This window comes from Propithecus coquereli, unplaced genomic scaffold, assembly GCF_000956105.1.
Source record: "Propithecus coquereli isolate 6110/MARCELLA unplaced genomic scaffold, Pcoq_1.0 Scaffold130, whole genome shotgun sequence".
NCBI classification, from domain to species: domain Eukaryota; kingdom Metazoa; phylum Chordata; class Mammalia; order Primates; family Indriidae; genus Propithecus; species Propithecus coquereli.
This window is the reverse complement of record NW_012137192.1, coordinates 5,777,833-5,792,522: the sequence shown is the minus strand read 5'-3', so window position 1 is coordinate 5,792,522 and position 14,690 is coordinate 5,777,833. Positions and strand designations below refer to the sequence as shown.

General features: G+C 46.6%; 1 protein-coding gene across 3 annotated transcripts in view; it reads left to right on the top strand.

Annotated features, from left to right (window-relative positions):
• Positions 1-12,224: 12,224 nt before the first annotated feature.
• PTPN3 (protein tyrosine phosphatase, non-receptor type 3) overlaps positions 12,225-14,690 on the top strand; it is a 106,688-nt gene continuing 104,222 nt past the window's right edge. For 2 of the 3 annotated variants that reach the window (XM_012638547.1, XM_012638545.1), the window contains exon 1: positions 12,238-12,326. The gene's annotated coding sequence lies outside the window, so the exon portion shown is untranslated. Of the gene's footprint in view, positions 12,327-14,690 lie in introns of all 3 variants that reach the window. The other variant, XM_012638548.1, reaches the window with a different exon arrangement.

Sequence of the window (14,690 nt, the reverse complement as noted above, 5' to 3'; positions counted from 1 at the left end):
AATGAATCCTGATTGACTACCTAAAAATAGGTAAACTATTTTAATCTCCTGCATGAAATACAGATGATTAAAGTCTTAAGAATCCCGTGCATGGTGTTTCCAGTTTCAGTGCACGATCATACGCCTTACCTCATTTAGTCCTCAGAAGCGTTCAGGAGGCAGGTGTTACCAACATCTGTTTGACAGATGAGACACTGAGACTTAGAAAGAGTCCCTAACAAACACTCCTTGCAGCTAAAATGAAACCCTTTTTTCAAAAGGCCTGAAGATTAGTATGACAATGCCAAATGCCTTGTAGAGACTTGGATTGGTTGGGCCGGCAGGCGGTTTCCAAACGCCCTCCTATCTGTGGAGCAGCCGCTTCAGGTTCACCCAGGGGCTTCTCAGTAATATGGATTGTGAGTCTCCACCTCTAGGGATTTTCAGATTTGGTAGGTCAGGGGTGAGGATCAGGAGCTAGTACTGTTAAGAAGCTCCCCAGGTAATTCTGATACACAGCCCGATGGAAAATTGGTCAATTGGCCTCCTTTGGTTGCAAGGATAACTTGAGGCCCTGATGACGAAAATGTGGTCCCTAGGCTGCCTGCCTCAGCATCACTCGGATGCAGTTCCCTGGACCTCACCCACACCTGCCAAATCAGGATCTCCAGAGATGGAGCCCAGAATCTATGTCTTAAACTCCCAATATTCATTCGTTCATTCATTTATAAGTATTTCTTAAGGTCTTGCTATGTGATAAATGCCACTCCAGGAACAGGGATATCATGGTGAATAAGACCAACAATGTCCCTACCCTAAAGACATGTGCATCCTGTCTCAGCTCTTTGAATGCTGGGGTTTGAGAATCACTACCTTAAAATAATGCGGGGGTTTAAGGCTTAGCCTCAGCAACGGGAGTTCCTGTTGTGACTGCCTTAGTTACCCATTGCTGGTGACAAATCACTCCTATAACTTAGTGGCTGAAAAACGACAATGATCTTTTTTTTCATTTCTCATGATTCAGTGTGTTGGCTGGTAGTTCTTCTGCTGGTCTGCTCTGGGTTCAGCTGAGATAAACCTGGCATGGCTAGACCATTAATCTCGGGCTTTTAACGGCACGGCAGTCTCAGGGTTCCAAGACAGCCGCCCACAATGCGCAAATGCCCATCAAATATCTACCTGTCATGTTCACTGATGCCCCATTGGCAAAATCAAGTCGCGTGGCCATGCTCAACCTTAGCGTGGGAGGGGAATTCACAATAGTGTGGACACCAGAGGGTCGCTTCTTTGGGAGTCATCGAATTCTATTAAATATCACAGTTACTCTGCCTGCCTCTTGTTCCTGGGATCTCTTTGTGTATATTCTCACCTTTCCCCGCTCTGCTCTCTGGTTTAAATTCCTAATTGAAGGAATCCAGTTATTTTGCAAAGCACTTTCACGGCTTATCCCTCCACGAAGATTGTAGGACTCAGCAGGACTGCAAGCAGAGCTAGTACAAAGGAGACGAGAACACTGTGGGTATCTTAGGCACCCTGCTTAAACCTCCCATAGGAGAGTCATGAAATTCCTGTCATCACTGCTATAATCACCCTGATATAAAAATATTCTCCCACATATTTTATGTATTTGCTCCTGAGAGTAAAGTTGAAGTTTCGTGTTTGCTATCGGCTACATAGATTTTTTTAACGTTTCTTTCTGATTTTTGAAGCACACTGCTTGTATGTTGCAGAAGTTTCAAAAAATACAAAAATGAAAATTAAAATCACTAATCATAGCATTATCCAGAAATAACTGTTTTTAAGCCTTTTAGCGCATTTTCTTTCAGACTTTTTTATGTGCACAAATGTTTTTCTTTACATAGTTGTGCTGTGAATACAGCTTTATGTCTTTCTGATACTCGTCACCTAAAATATATTGCTAGCATTTTCCCATGTCATTGCAATCTCTTCGTGAAATAATTTTGAGTTATGTAATAATAAGACTTACTATTTTATATTCATTCAGTTGCTTACTTCATATTTTTAACAATTATCAGCAGTGCTGTAATGACTCATTTCTGTTCATAAGTTTTTATCTGCATTTGAATTTTTTCTTTGATTAGATTGGGTCCATATTTTTTCCTTATGTAACACAGTTTTCAAGATTACATCAGCGTTTCTTAATAAATAGCTAAAGAGATGTTTTCCCTCCTGAACAGGACGAATACTTTCCTCTGCTCCATGTGCCAAAGAGGCTTTGCAGAATGGGTCCATTTCCTCCCACTCCATTTCCTCCTGCTCGACTATCACGTATCCCCATTTCCGAGTGGGTACGCAGGACAGCCAGGCTGGGTTGGGTTCTCAACGACTTTACCAGAACTAGAGACAGAGCTATACATGTTCCCACGGTCCCCTCTTTATCCAAACCATGGAAAATTGATTTTTTTTTTTTCTCTTTCCATAACTGGCACAGACTGTGTTTGGGTCAGGAACCCAACATGAACTACAAAGACTGACCTCAACCCAGGGAACTTGAGAAGAATCTAGATAACACTGTCGGGAAATTGTTCCCTCATGTGAACTGGCATTTGAAATATGTACTAGTATTATGTACATTTTCTTAATATCACTGAACCGAGTGTGATGGAAAATAATACACTGGCCTTAGTAAGTCAAGGGACTTGGCCCGACTTGGGCGTATCAATGAGGTAATCTGATTTCAGCTAATTCAGTCACTCATCACATTCTTAGTAAGTACCAGATTCTATCCAGGCTACCAGCACAAGAAGAAAAGATGTGAGAGAGTCCACAGTTAGAGTAGCTGACTTGCTCAATTGTCTATAATGTGGTGAGAGTGGGGAACCTGCAGCCTTAAGGCCACATGTGGCCTTCTAGGTCCTTAAGTGCAGCCTTTTGACTGAATCCAAATTTTACAGAACAAATCCTTTTATTAAAAGGGGTCCAGCAGAGAAAGATGAAGCTTTTCTTGCCTCCTTTGGTGCTTAAAAAAGAACAGTCTTGAAATCAGAAGGCTACAGGTTCCCCACCCCTGCCAGAGCATGCAAAATTGAGAGAGATATGAAGGTTGCCCTCAATGTATTAATATTTACCCCATAGTGTGATGATAAAATACTGCCACAGAGGCTGACAAAATTGGGACAGCTTCCATGGTTGAGACTGTGCTGCCTATGATTCCAGATTGCAATGAAATCAAAACCATGAGACACCAAGAAGGTTTCAGCCTCCCCTTAATTCCTGGTAATTTCTCTGAGGAATTCTACTGACTCTGTCATTCCCAGTCCTTCTGCCTAATGGAGCTCGTGGGCCCCAGACCTGGTTTGGAATTAGCTCACTCAGCAATGCAGTTAGACAACAAAGGAATGTGCTCTTCACCTGTAGACCTTCTGACAGCTCCACTAGGTCACTCTCGGGAGTGGATGTCAAGGTGGACGTGCTAATTCCTTTCATCGTTTCACATAGGCGAGAAATTGAGAGTGCCTGGTGATGTTCAATCACAGATTAATTACATCTTATTTGGGACACTGTTGGACACGCTTCCCTACATCTATCTGTATCTCTTTTCAATCTATTGATTGACTATCAAGCTAGCAAAAAAAAAAAAAACTGGAAGGATTTCTGACAAAGGACTTTTAGATGTAACATAACTCTCCTTGCTGACTGCAGAAAGGCAAGCAATTTTTTGGCTCATAGCCCTTTACATACTTTGCTTAGAAATAATAGTCACAGCTCATGTGGCATCAGGTAGATCTTTCAGGGGATTTTCCAAGAGTCTTCTAAAAGGGCACACACATTAATAACTAAGTGCAAGACAAAGTGTGATGAGAAGCATAAAAGAAGAACAGACCAAATATCCTACGGTGCAGGGATTAGAAAGCTCATAACCAGCAGAAATACTCTGGGAAGAGGTCGCTGCTAAGATCAACTTTAAACAGGATTTCAGCAGGCAGAGATGGTGAATGAGTTGTTTCGGGAGGTCAACAGCGGTGGCCTTCATTCTTCAAGGGGAAGCAAGAAAGGGGTTTGTGCCTGTTCCTGGGCTGGGATGACCAAGGCTGGCAGAGTGGTGGCATCACACTGAGAGAAGCTGAAGAAGGTGAAGAAGTGGGGAAAGAGCAATGTTTTCTGACATGATAGCTGGAGAACTTCACCCTGGAAGGGGAAGTTAGGGGTGAGGAAGAGCAGTATCTGTGCAGGCCTTGGTGACCGCTGCACCAAGTGAGTCCCTGAGCTTTGCTCAGGCATCTGGGCAGGAAATCCTATAACCCTTGTCAACCCACGCCCCTGACGTGAAGATGATGTGCCTTAAGATCTCTGCTGTCCCTGGCTGAACACGGATTCCTTTAACTTTGCATGTGACTCATGTTTACAGAGGCATCGCGGGACAGTCTGTTTGGACTGTGATGCAATGACTGTGTGTACCACGGAAAAAATGAAAAAACCACCCTAGCAGGACGCCAGGGAGCAGTTGAGGAAATCCTGTGGTGTGTCATCCATGCAACACTAGAAGCACCAGAGCACTGGGCAGGCTGAACAGCATCCCCCATTCGGGCAATTGGGAGCACACCAGCAATTGGGAGCACAGTGTTCTCTTGGGCCCAGGACAGGTTTCCAGCTTCTCAGGAATGAAATGGTATGCCAAGCAAGAGCAGGTTTTCAGATGATCAGCTTTTTATGGGCGTGACTTCCGGTAGAGGCGGCCTGGGCAGTTGAAATTTTCCATCTCACTGCTCTGGCCATTTTGTTACCAACTGTGTCAGAGAAGCATCATTCCTGATCCAGAGGTCACTGAAATTGTTCTTCTATCTCTTTGATCCTCATCCAAAAGCTCTCTTTTCAGTTCCATCCCTCAGCCATGTGAATTTCCAATAGGAGTGAGAGTTCTCTCAAGCAGGGTGTGCACACCATTATGCCCTGGTCATAGTGAGAGCCTTGACTTGTCAAGAAACCTGGACTTTGCACTTGGTCAGCAAAATTTAAAGGGAGTCAAAATGGAAAACAAAATAATTTTGAAAAAAAATATCATGCATAAGTCATTACTTTTTTTCCAGAGAGAACTTTTTTATTTTTAAATAGGTTGTACATCACACAGTAGAAAATTCAGAAGGTACCAAAAGGTGTATGGCGAAAAGTAAACTTCCAACCCTCTCCCCTGTCCTACTCATCCAGTTCCTCTTAGGAAGGTGATGACCTTTCCAATTTCAGTTTTGTGTGTATCCTACATACTTTGATGTGTTTATTTTTAAGGTCCACTCCTCTTAGCAAACATCACGATCACTACTACTACCCCTATTACTGCCTCTTCTCCAGTCACACAGTTAGCTTGCTCTTGGCCCCAGGAGAGCATGATGGATGATGTCAGAAACCCAAGGTCAAGGGCAGAGAGCCTGCCAGCTAGGGGTCCCTATATGCCTGTAGGGGATGCCTCTCTCCATCTCCTCTACACTCTCCTTCTACCCCTTTCTATGTGCACCTCCTTTAAGAAGTTGATGCTTTGATCCTCAGTCCCATCCATCTAAACATCAGTGATACCTACAATTTTCTCTCTTGATAAAATTCCCCCATCCTCTTAGTTTATTACTCAGACTATGTTCTTGGTGTCCATATATTGGAGGTCATAGGACAGAAGTTATAAGACTTCAGTATGAATAAGGTTCTTATAGTAAATTATAAAAGGCAGGTTCCTGGGTTTCACACCCAGAGATTCAGAAGGTCTGGGCTGAGGCCAGGAGTCTACTTTTCCACAAGGACTTCTTCCCCCAAGGTGACCTTGGTATACGTGGCTGCTGGATCACACTTCGAGAAACAGTGCCTCAATGTTACTCCTGACTCTTCTCCCTAAAATCTTCTGTTAGAGATTATTGAGTATTTCCTACACCATTGCTGGTTTTTCAAAGTCATGACCCTTGTATGGCCATTCTACATTTCCTGGGTGTTTCTCTCTCTCATTCTGTTTTCTGTATGTGAACTTCGAAGGTGGAGTTTAGAGACTCTTGACAAACCCATTCTCCCTGGGTTTTGTAAGATGACACCACTCCTTTCCGGGAAGGCCGTTGTTTAAACACAGTCAGCCACAGCTCAGGATGCCAATCCATCTCTGCATTTCTCTGTGGTCTCAGCCTTCTGTTGATGGAAGTATCCTCAATGCTTTGAGTTTCCAGAGCAGGACCTCAAAGTCCCTGGACTTACATGTCTGTTTTCCCATGTGGCAGCAAATCTCTATGGCGGTCTGTGAGTCTATTATGATTTAGTCCTCTGTCAGTTCCAAAAACGTGTATTCTGGAAGAACATTGTTCAAACTCCCTGTATCCCTGAGTGTTCTAGAAGGTCTGAGAATCCTCTGAGATAATTATTTAATATTATCTTTCCATTTCTATGATAATATTAAAAATATATGCATAACCTGGGTCATCTGGCTGACTCCCTTACAGCAGAAGGCTGCCACATGATTTCAGTTCCCTTATTTGAACCTGTGTTTACCATCAAGTTGGCATGAAGTGACCATCTAAAGGAGGAGCATTTACCTTTTGATGTGCTGACAAGCACATTTGGCAGCCGATAGATCTAGCTGAGACAGAAATGCTGAGTTGTTCCTGGGGCTGGGAGATGAGGGGAGGGCCCCCAGGTTTCAGCCCCCAGGTTTCAGCCCTCAGGTTTCAGCCCCCAGGTTCTGGCCCCCATACCTCCCTGGCTTCACCCCCTGCGGCTTTCCCCCGTGCCCACCAGCCTCCCTACTCCAGATATGCTCCCTCAAGGGCCTTGGCTCTGGCTCTTTTCTCTGCTCAGAATTCTTCCTCCAGATATCTGCATGAACAACTCCCTCATCTCTTTCAGGTCTTTGCTTAAGTGTTTGCTTAAGTGATTAAGTTTCTTAATCCTATTTAAAATTGCAACTCCCCTCCCCCACTCCCATTTCCATTACCCTGCTCTCTCTACAGTTCCTTTACTTATAACGTTTATTGTTCCCTGCAGCTCCATCAGACCCAGGGATTTTTGTTTATTTTATTCACTGATGTCTCCCAAAATCTCAGAGTCATGCCTGACACACAGTAGGCGCTTAATAAATATTTGATGAATGAATGTTCTAACGCGTCATTGAAAACAATCACCTCATCACTGCCCTTGTACTCACACTAAATTCGTTTCTCAATTTTACAGACAAAACTCATCTTTTGCAGGTGATAATTTGCAATAAAAGACACTTTTCAATGGATAAAATGAGAGGCTTAAATGTTTGTGCTGCTCAGAGTGAGGTCCATGAAGTCCAGGAGCTCCCGAGAACACAGGCTCAGGGGCCGAGGGGTCCTGAAGTTTGACTGACACTTCTCTAGCCTGCTCCTGACTGACGGGTTTCTCACTCCTGGGCCAGGAACAGACATCTTGTTACCATCTGCCACGGCTGGCGGCTCCTCCTTGTCGCCAGGCAGGGTGGGCTTTACCCTTCACCGAAGGAGACTCTCCCTTTTTTGTGCAATTCCAGAGTAGCCAATTTTCCTCTCTTTACATCATTTTCTTCGGCTTGCCAACTTTTAAATTTGTTTCATTTTTCCAGATACCAAAAGAAACATATTTATTGTAAAATAAGATTTAGGGAATTATAATATAAAGACATACAAAGAAATAGAGGCCCAAAGACTTGAAATTCCTGATTTGTAAAAGATAACTTCTGTAGCTTGCTTCTCTGCCCATAAATGCAATACCTGGACACAATATTTTGGTGCAGTTCTTCCTAGTCTTTTCTCTCTATGCATGTATTAAGTTGAAATATAAGAAGTTACCAATGTTCAACCATTTTGACCCACCAAATGGCAATTTTGTGGGTTCGCCCTAGTCATTCCTACATACAATTGAGGCCATACAATGCATGTAATTTTACATCATTTTTTTTATGTCATTATAACAGTACTACTTGCCCACGCATTTATAGGTTCTTGGGCCCTTTGTGAGCTCACATTAACAGCACAAATAATTGATAAGCATTAGCATCTCAGCTGGGAGCCCTGCCTTGTAAATCACTGAAGCAGTACAAGTGGTGCAGACTTCCTGAGTCTTGTGAATGACAACCTTCAGTGAGTCTTCCAGGAAACTCTTCCTATAAATTTCCCCAGCCAATTGCCTGTGTGCAGCGCCTGGCACCAGATTTTCTGCCCAAATGGCCGCTTCTGGGAACGCTGCTAATAACTGTGTTCAGTTGCTCATCTCTTGTTTCTCTTAACTTGTATGAATTTGGTCCATTACCTGTGATGTATATTCAGTTTGTAGTTTCTCTTCCTCTCCAATGAAATGACCCTCTTTGGTTTGTTACTGTTCTGAGTGGCTTCTGGATTTCTGAGCCAAATATAGTCTACCAGCACTAAGAAAGAGAGCCCTATTTTTTATATATATATTATTAAAAGCAGGGGGAGTCTGGTTGCTCTTACAGCCCCGGCCTTCTCCCAGCAAACATCATCAGGACTGTCAGCTCTACATCTTTTCATCACAGCAAAGTCCTGAGGAGTCCATGGATCATGTGGTTCCATCATGCTGTGACCCTGCCTCCAAAATGATTGCCCAGGGACAGTAATCAATGCTGGTCCCCTCTGGTCTGGCCAGTCTGGGACTCGGTACAGCCCTATTCCCACTGGGCCTTAATTTGCTCTAGACTTGTTTGGGTTCAACCATAGATGAAGATTATGTATCCACCCAAAAGCCCCATTTACATAAGGTTTGGGAGCTTATGATGTAAGATCAACTATCACTGCCGATAATAACATCATGTCACTGCAAGTGCAACAGCTTAAAAGGATGGGCTTTAACATTTTGGCCCCAAGAATAAAAAAAGTAACAGGAAGCCGGGCGCGGTGGCTCATGCCTATAATACTAGCACTCTTGGAGGCCGAGGCGGGAGGATCGCTCAAGGTCAGGAGTTCAAGACCAGCCTGAGCAAGAGTGAGATCCCATCTCTACCAAAAATAGAAAGAAATGAATTGGACAGCTAAAAATATATAGAAAAAAAATTGACCCGGCATGGTGGCACATGCCTGTAGTCCCAGCTACTTGGGAGGCTGAGGCAGTAGGATTGCTTGAGCCCAAGAGATTGAGGTTGCTGTGAGCTAGGTTGACGCCACAGCACTCTAGCCCGGGCAACAGAGTGAGACTCTGTCTCAAAAACAAAACAAAAAAAAGTAACAGGAGACCAGAACATTTAAAGGTAATCTTTAGCCTATAAACACATCAAAGGGTAGAGAAAATAAGGCAAAAAAAGACACAAAATGAAATGATATGTGGCTTCTCTTTTCATCAATACATGGTAAGCTATTACATAATAGGTAGTGTATCGTAAAACCTAACACCCCGGCTTTGAGAACAGACTGACTTGTATTCAAATCCTAACCCTGTTTCCAGCTGTAAAGAGCTTCTAGAATATTTTCTATAAAACAGAGCTGAAAACACCCACTCTGTAGGGTGACTGTAAGCACTAAAGAGAGAATATGTGTAAAACTGATCACACTTGAGTTTGATAATAGTAATTATTATTACAAGACTTACACAAAACAAGAATTTTTAATGTGATCTTTTAAATGTTTATTATTGCAAACAGAGTATTGCGACATTAATAAACTTTAAAAAACCCAACCAACCCCACGGCAGACTATTTACATTTTACTATTAAAATATATTGCCTTCTAGTCTTACTGAATGTGTCAACATCATCTTTACACAATTTAGTTGTTTTCAGCTTTTTTTCATCGAACATCGTACCATAAGTTTTCCCTGTTGCAACATGGACTTTCTGATGCACTCTAAAATAGTTATTATTTCAACTAATATGCCCTAACCTAATTAATCATTCCTCTATTGTTGAGTATTTAGCTTGTTTCCAATTCGGGGAGTATTCTTTCATTTTGTTGCTGTTTCTGTTATAGTTATTTGAAATGTATGGTTTTTAAAATATTTAGGTCTTTTCCCTTAGGTGTATGGATATTTCTAGCTAGACTTTTAGGACATTGCTTAAGATAATAACTGTTGACTGTGAGCAAAGAAAAGTTGGCTTCGGTTAGGGGACGGCAAAGTGAGATACTCAAAGAATTCACAAGTCCATTAACCTCAGTTTTCTCATCTCTGCAGTTGGCAAACTGGTATGAGGATAACGGATAATTGAGGTAGGCACTCGAGAAATAAATCTTTAAGATGGCCTAAACACGTCCACGTTCTTTTTTTAAATTTTATTTTATTTCTTTAGATCTCGTTATATGTTATATATTACTTTTTTCTTTTCTTTTTTAGATTTATCCTCTTCCTGCCTTTCTCCACATGTTCTAAAAGTTCATGTTCTTTATATCATTCTATCTCCACACGCAGCCCAGATAGAACCCTATAATAGAATATAAGGTCTTCGTATAATTTGAGGCACAGAGAGGCTAAGGAGCGTGTTCCAGATCACACAGCACCCGGCAAAGGACAGAGCATGCCGTCCACTGACTATGAATTCCAAGTTTTCCCACCGTGCTTTCAAAAAAAAATAAATGCCGCCAGCTCCCCAGCGACGAGACAGAAACAGCGGGCCGCCACGCAGCAGAGGGCCAGGGGGAGATCTGTGGAGGGCGTCGCTTGCCCCTCCAGGGGGCTCCTGCTTCCGGGAGCTCGGCCCCGCCCGGCTCCGAGCATGCCCAGTGCGCGCCCCGCCCGTCCGAATGGGGCTGGGCCGGCGCGGAGGCTCCGGGTTTTGCCGGCGACCCGAGGCCCGGGCCGGGCGGGGCGCGGGCGATCTTGCCTCAGGGACGCCGGGGCCGGGTCGGATTCCGCCCGACGCGACGCCCGGGCGGCGCCCGCTGCGGTGGCGGTGCCCCGGGACGTGCGACTTTGGGGACAAAAACCGAAGTGAGGTACTGCCAGGGCCTCCGTATGTCCCTGGGCCGACCGACCCCTCGGACCTCGGGCACTCACGTCCGGACCGGAGGGCTCCAGCCCTCTGTCCGTCCCTTCGTTCACATATTCATTCAGCAAATAGGTTTTGAGTACCTACTGTGTGCCAAGCGCTGTTATAGGCGCTGGGTCACAGCTCCAGAGCTGACATTTCGGAGGGAAATACAGCGTAAGAAGTAAGCAAACCGAAGGAAAAGCCACAGTTCTCGACTTCCTCTGCTTCTCTGCCCTCCTTGACGTTCCCTAAGCTTTGAGTCTTTGCATTGGCTGTTCCCTCCGCCAGGAATGCTCTTCCCCATTTTTCTGCGTGGCTGAAATATCACCTTCTTAGAGTCACCCGATCTGACCACCGGATCAGACTGCCCCATCAGCTCAAGAGCCCGAGGTGACCGCTTCATTGAGAATTCACTGTGCACCGCCACCCCCAAGCCTCCCTGCCCTGCTCTTTTTCCCTTATAGAACTTACCACTTCCTCCTATACTACACGGTTTGCTAATTTGCTGTTTATCTGTTACCTGTCTCTCTCCCCCCGAACTCCACCAGGGGACAGGATTTTTGTCTGCTCACCACGTGGGAAGAATCGGAGTAGGTGCTCAGTATTTGTTGAATGGAGAGTGATAAATGCTACGAAGAAAAGAAAGTACATGGGGAGTGGCCAGGAGCAGAGAGCTAACTTAGGAAGGTGGTCAGGGAAGGCCTTTCCGAGTAGGGGACGTATGTACAATGAGAAGGCGCCAGCCACGTGGAAAGAGGGACAAGGATGTCCCACAGAGAGGGAAAGGCACGCGCAAATGTCCTGAGGCTAAGTTCTGAGTGTTCGATGGACAGAAAGGTGCTCGCGGGGCTACAGGAAGACAGGTATGAGATGAGGTGGAACAGGAATGCAGGAGCACAGATCGGGTAGGAGGCCCCATAACCTTGGGAAGAAGGACTAACCCGGGAAGCTTGCTAGTGCAAAGAGACGAGCACTGGACTGGGAGTCAGCAGGACCCCAGCTCAACCACTGACCCGTCGTGCAAGACTCCTTTTAATTTCTAAGACTCGCTGAGCGCCGACAGCTTGTCTTTCCTAGGCATGAAACACATGGCACACGCGGAGGGCCTGGCACACAGTAGGTGCCCAGAATATAGTTATGGAGCGAATGTCTGCGTGTACGCGCGAGGGAACTCGGGGCTTGTCCCGAGCTCGGCAGGAGAGCCCCGGTGGCCCAGGGGACGCGTCGGGGCGCGCCTGCCTGGGGCGGGGGCGGGAGCGCCCAGGAGGCCGGCCCGGGAGCCCGCCCCCCGCCTGGCGCGCGGGCCCGTCGCGGCCAGCCCGGCCGGCGGGAGCCGCCCGCGGGCGGCACTGGGCATGCTCAGACGGCGGCCAGGTCGCGCCGCGAGCGAGCTTCCGCGCCGCCCGCACGCGCGACCTACCTGGGCGCCCCGCGCCCCCGGATGCTGCAGGTACGGGCCGGTGCGACCCCAGCGGGCCGTGGCCAGGGCGCTGGGCGGCCGGGGTCGCGCTCAGCACCACCCCGCCCCCACCCGTCCCCCGGGCGCGCGGCGGACGCGCGGGCAGGCTGGCGGTCGCGGCGGTCCCGGGGTCCCCGCACCACGTCGGGGCGGGGAGGGGGCGCCCCGCCGCGCTCACCTGGCGGGGCCGGGCGGGAGGGCGCTGGCCGGACTGGGTGGGGTTCGGCCCGGGCGGCCGGGACGCGGCGGCGGCGGCGGAGCGTGGGCGTGCGCTCCGGCCGGCCAGGGGCGGGCGCAACCCGCGGAGCTCGTGCGGCCGGCACCCCCGAAGGGTCCCGCGCCGCCGCGACCCCGGCTCCCGGCGCCGAGGGGGCGCACAGCCCGCGGGGAGCAAGCCAAGCGAGGCGGCCAGAGCCCAGCACCCTGGGCGAATCCGCCTCTCGGCTTTCAAAGATGGCATTTCCTGGGCCTGGCACGAACTCCAGAGCCAATAAATCCTCCCCATTCCGCGGGCGATACGGAATGATTTATCAGGTACCTGCGGTGAGACAGCTGCCGTGGGGGAGTGTACGTGAGAGCGCCCTGCCCCCCGGAAATTCCCATTTTTCAGCCACCTAAACTTACTGAGAAGTTGTGGTTGCCTTAAAAATTAATGGGAAGTTGAGACAACTTGACACCTGGGTTTTCCGAGGTGGGGGAAAGAGCTTGTGACTTGGAAACTGGAGACCTCCGTTCAAGTTGTGCTCCCCTTTGGCCAGCTGGTGACCTTGGGCGAGTTGTTTAACCTCTCTGATCCTCAGTTTCCTCCCCTGCAAACAGCCGGTAATAATGCCCACCTCGCTGGGTTGTTGAGTGGATTAAGTGGGATAAATTATGTGGAGGTGTTTGGCACCGTTCCCGGCACAAAGCAAGCGAGCAGTTGGCGTGATGTGAATTTAATTCGTTTAGAGACCCTCCTGGCTCCCATTTCACCAGGAAATTAGAATTAGGAAAGCATCTTCGGAGGCCTAGCGGTGGAGCGACAGACCCTGTGTCTGCCCAGGAGAACTTCTGCTGAAGTCAAGGGCTTTGGAAAAATAATTTAGACGAATTGTAATCAGAGAACATCTTCTTTAAAAGCAGCTTTATACATTCAGAAACTCCAGAAGTTGGCAGTTTGGCTTCACTTACAAAAGAGCTGTTTTGCAAGATGATCCATCTTGCAAATGTTTAAGCAGATGATTCGAGAAATTAAAGCCTGGTTAGGAAAATTTCTGTTCTAAAAAGCTCCCAACCCCAACTTTAAGTGATTATTTTGATCAGGGTTTCTCAGCCTCACACTATTGACATTTGGGGCTTGATAATTCTTTGTCGTGGGAGCTGTCCTGTGCATTGTAGGATGTTCATCAGTACTCTTGGTCTCTACTCAGTTGATTCCAGTAGCAATCCCTTCCCCCCCACACTTGTGCCAACCAGAAATGGCACCAGAGATTGGCACATATCCCCTGGGAGGCAAAATTCCCCCAGCCTCCCCCCTTTAGAACCGCCGATTTAGATAATCCTTGCTTTCAGTCATTAGCCTGAGTAGTTTGAGAATTTCGTCTTGTGTTTTATGATAATAACCTTTGCATAGCCTTATAGAACTGTGCGGAGTACATGCACCATGTATCATCTCATTTAATTTTTACAACTTCCCTGTGAGGCTGGTGTTACTCCCATTTTGCAGATAAGGAAATCCAGACTCTGAGCAGCTGATTACACAGTTGGTGTGGCTGGGATGTAACCCACGTCTTCTGGTTTTGAGGGCATTTCCTTTTTGTTTTGTTGTTTTTCCCTGCATCAAGCTGCCCTTTTTTGTATGGAGACTTTGAAATAGATGACTTTCCTGATCATTAAATCAAGATGTAAAGCATATTGGAAGCTGGAAACCTTTCTGGGATTGACTGGTTGAAAATTAACAACAGTAAGCTATTATCTGACAGAGTAGGCCATTCTAGTTAAATATTCTGGTTTATAGCTAGCTCCCATAAATCCCACATAATGGTTAATGGAATACCAATTTGCAGAGAATTAGAGTAGAATAAAACATGCCTAATAGTCTGTATTGATCCTGCATTGTCTGTGGTGATTTGCTATCTCCTAAAAAGGATTCATGTATGCAAATTAGACATTAGCTGGGGAATGTAAAAGGTCAAGTTACTAAAGGCATTCCATTCAGCAAGCACTTATTTAACTGCTTCTGTATGGGCATGCTGAGTAGGCCAGTGGACCCCAGTGAATCCAGGGTGCCTGGATGAACTTCCCTGCAGGGAAGGGCAGGTGATGGCCAGGCCAGACACATGGTGGGTCCTCAAGGGATAGCTTGGGACAGGGGAA